A 4,780-nucleotide genomic window follows, 5' to 3' on the forward strand; every position below is an offset into this window, starting at 1 on the left:
TTATTTCTGTTTTTTGTGCAGTCTGTGTTTTTATTTCTTTACTGCACAGATGCCCCCCTTTGCCAACTTGTAGATTTATGTACTGTTCTTTATGAACTTTTAATCTGTTTAAACCAATGACCTCTTCCTACAGGAAAGGATTCCAAAATAAGCCTTCTGGCTTCTTCCCTTCCTTGCATTGTATTTTTGTTCTTTGATATGTTATTGTCTATTTTTTGTACTACATGCTAAATAAATAATCCTAAACATAAATCCCTGTCCCCACTGCAGTGAGAAGATGGCAGCCAGGAGGAGAATGAGGCCGGTCGGGGTGCCATTGATACTGGCCAGCCAGCCAGATGTATGGAGGATTGGGATGACTGCATGGAGACACTGCTGGAGTCTCCATCTCTCTCTCTATCCATGGGTTCCAGAGTTTGACCTGCCTGGCATCACTCGCCTGACTCAAGGTAGGAAGTAGGAACCTTTGTTTTTTTTTTGCTTCTTTGCTGCTCCTTGTGATTGTGGATCCCACTTTCAAAGCGAATATGGGTAAATTCTCCTTCTACAACACGGCCGCCCAGGAGTGGAATACCCCCTCCCTCAATTCAGTATTTAAGTCTGACGTAATTTTGTAGTGCTACGTTACGTCCGGGTCCAAGTGGCACCAGCACCAGCTCCCGTCCGCATCTCATTGTAAATAGAATATCTAAACGCGTGAATCTTTATTACAATGACGTTATTTTTCAGAAAGGAAGCCATTGAGGGTTTAAAATGGGTGTTAATGCTTCCAACTCGAGTAGAATTATTAATGTTTTGTACAAGTGTCCATGACAACAAAAATATATGATGTGGAGACAATAAAGACTATTATTATCATTATTATTGAAGGTGGGAACAGTCCATTTGCTCCGTGAAATATTTCGGGGGCATATTTAGAATGTGTGATGCAGGCTTGAGTATGTTGAATCTAGGTTGCATTAATGAGGATTTAGTTGACACAATAAAATAAAATGGCGATAGTATTCCATGTGGGGCAGACGGCCTGTCATTTGGGAGAGCAGCGCAGCTTTGGTGTTGCGAGGAAAGCGGTAAAATTAGACTTTCGTGGTTGTTTTCGTCTCAGATTTAGTCCGACGGAGCGTCACAGTATATCTCTATGGGGACACAAAAGTGACACAAGTCAAAAGTAGGACCCGGAAGTATCTCAGGAGGGGGCGATCACGTCACAGCTAAAATACTGAATACATGCAGATTACTTACATATTTTAAAAACAGACCTGAAAAGTGAAAGTCCATCTTTCAGCAGGTCTTATGATCCTTCCCCATTAAACAGGTGATCACCGTCACGTCCCTTTTCTTCACTGTTTTCATAGTTTTATGTTTTTCCTGAAATTATTTAGATTTTGTGTCGTTATTGATGATATTTAATTCTTCACGTGATGTCTATGAATTGATTGCATACTGTAGAGGGCCTAAATGGATTTTCTTGTATAGAACCTTCACGTGTAGTTAAGCGCTATTTGACCAGAGCAGGCATATAACTTGGTTGAAGTAGTGTGGTTGAGTAATTAGACTATAGCTGGTTACATGATGATGGTGTCATCACTTTACTGTCAGTTCACACTGAAATTTGTCTTGCGACCCAGCAGCCAAGTATGCAGAACACATATATTATTATTATTTGACATAACACAAAGAACAAGACAATTTACATACATAAAGATATGAATACAAGAGCAATATCCACCGTCTAGATAACCTCATGGCTACACCAACTCCTGATTAAGCCTCAAGGTCGACTGGTGGACAAACAAAGGACCTCTTTAGTCTGACCTTATTGTATGCTGGTACACCATATCTCCTTCCTGAAGGTAGCAACCTATATATTCTCCATACTACAACATGCTTAGTATTAGAGGTGTTGTGCGAGAAGAAGTCTTTTGCAGATGCTTTGCTAATCATCAGTGTTGTTTTTGGCAGCAAATTTCTATTTTAGTTTAGTCATAGTCTTTGGACTGAAACTTCATTTAGTTTTAGACACATTTTAGTCACCTGTAATGTCTGAGTGTTAGTCTAGTTTTAGTCGACTAAATGTCATAGGATTTTAGTCGACTAAATCTACAGTTGATTTAGTCGACTAAAATGTATTTTGGCGGGTCTTGATGCCGTCATAATGAGTGTTTTTACACTTCCTGAAAATAGCCGATCTACGCGACGCGTTGTGAGCTTGTAGATCAGCTATTTTCAGCATGCAACCAAGTGTAAAATGACTTATACTGGATCTCTTGTCCACTAGTCCCTTCCTAACATTTTAGTCTAGTTTTTATTTGTCGTTTTAGTCATCGTATCTTAGTTATCATTTCGTTTCCATTTGTTTTTGTCAGTGAAAATAGGTAGTCGACGAACATTTTTCGTTTTAGTTTTAATCGACGAAAACAACACTGCTAATCATGCCACATCTCATGCAGTATATACTGTAGTTGACGGCATCGCCTGCTAGCTAAAAAGATCCACTCGCTGAGCAGCAAACAGAATCACATATACTGTATATACTGTAGGACGTCAAGGCGTTTTGATCAGCTACACCATGAAGGCACCCAGCTGTCCCTGAGTTGACTCAACAACTCAACGTCTCTTCAGGCAATGTTTTCATACTTTTCTCCTATATATGAGATGTTTCAATATGGGCGGAATGTGCGTGCGTAAGTGCGTGCGTGCGTGCGTGCGTGCATGCGTTGCGTGCGTGCATGGCGTGGCGTGCGTGCGTGCGTCGCATAGGAACTATCAAGTCAAACCTTTTAGAATATTCCCTTTGCTGTGTGCATGTCTGGTCCCTGTGCGGAGACGCGTTATGCAAATACAGCCTTTTTATATATACATTTCTCTCTGTAACGTACGGAGAGTTGGAGCCCGGCTACATTTTGAACACTCTTTGAAAGCAGGGGGCCCCAAGGGTGCAGGATCGGCACGTGAGTGGGTGGGTGTGTGTGCGTGCGTGCATGTGTGTGGGTGGGTGTGGGTGCGTGCACATTGTGCGTGGGTGGGTGGGTGTGTGTGTGTGTGTGCATGGCGTGAGTTGTTTGTTTGTTTGTGTGTATGTCTGTGATTGTAGCGTGCTGAGCCCAGGGACATCAGCAATGCCACAACTGTCCCAGTTTCTCCCATCCCTGTTAAAAACAATTTTGATTCATACTACAAACTCCTCCTCTCTCCTCTCCTCTCCTCTCCTCTCCTCTCCTCTCCTCTCCTCTCCTCTCCTCTCCTCTCCTCTCCTCTCCTCTCCTCTCCTCCCCTCCCCTCCTATATATATGCTCGCCCACCCACTGAGCTGATGTTTGATTTTCCCTACTCTCCCCTTGCTTTGCTTCCCGCGTTGTTTTGCTATTCTAAAACATCCATCTGAGCTCCGCCACAAGTCGCGGGGAGGATGATTCAGTGGGAGTCAGCTACTTGTGTGTGCGTGTGTGTGCGTGCGTGCGTGTGTGTGTGTGTGTGTGTGCTCGTATGCATGTGTCCTTTAACGCATTTTGGGCGGGAACCCCTTTTCGTGTTTTAAGCATATGTTATACTTTAGCTATTGAAAAATACCAGATCTACAAGGTCATAGCGCGGCACCGAGTGCCGCGCTATGACCTTGTAGATCTGGTATTTTTGAAAAATCGTGAAATTGTGGTGCAAATCTTTGCATATATATATTCTTTCAGAGTGAACGTTTTTAACTCAAATCTTTGCTTCTGGGAGGGTCCCTGGAACTACCGTACATATTTTCAGATGGGGCTCGGAGGCCAATTACATTGACATTGTCGTTGACATGTAAATGTTTGAGCAGCACTGACATAATATATAGAAACATGGGGTTTTTCAGCAAACTGTCATGACTTAGATTTAGAAGACATATTGTAGAATCGGTCTCGGTAGAGATGGATTAACTCTACTCGTCTCTGCACTGTGCAGACTCCCCGAGAGAAATCAATCGCGCATCAACGGTGTTCTCTGTCAGAGAGAAGCCCCCCCCCCCCTCCATCCTACTGTATATCTACCTCCATACACACAGTGGTACAGTGGATACCACATCTTCTTTATCCCCTTTTCTCAGAGGATACAATAGGAATAAGTTCGTTGCACATCATATTTTGTCTCCCATCCATGAGTGGTCTGTTTCCTCAATCTCTCTCTCTCTCGCTCTCTCTTAACTGCTTTACAACAAGACAACGGAATAAGAATGCTAGTGAAAAACTCCTCTCGTCGTCCGGGTGCTTTGTAAGTTTGTTTATACCGGGCAGTGATATGTATACTAGGCTACAGCTATAGCCTATACTGCTGATGTTATTCACCGATTTGTATTTCACTTAATACTGTTAGGCAACAAAGTCTTATGCACACCTATATGCTCTGAGACGGGTGCGCCCACATCTCGGGGCGGCGGTGGTTCAGGGGTATAGAGTGGCTGGATGGGAACCGCAAGGTTGCCAGTTCGAAGCCTGTGGGCTCCCCCAGAGTTGGTGTCGAAGTGTCCTTGAGCAAGACACTGAACCCCTAAAGGCTCATTCATAGTCTGGATTTTCGGTTGTAGTTGTAGTTCGGTGGTCACCTCAGTGACGTCATGTTGTAGTTCGGTGGTCACCTCAGTGACGTCATGTTGTAGTTCGGTGGTCACCTCAGTGACGTCATGTTGTAGTTCGGTGGTCACCTCAGTGACGTCATGTTGTAGTTCAGTGGTCACCTAACCACCGAAAATCCAGACTATGAATAACGCCTAATTGCTCCTGACGTGCTGGTTTGTGCCTTGCATGGTTTC

The sequence above is a fragment of the Protomyctophum bolini genome, assembly GCF_963924005.1.
Source record: "Protomyctophum bolini genome assembly, chromosome: 3".
In the NCBI taxonomy this organism is placed as follows: domain Eukaryota; kingdom Metazoa; phylum Chordata; class Actinopteri; order Myctophiformes; family Myctophidae; genus Protomyctophum; species Protomyctophum bolini.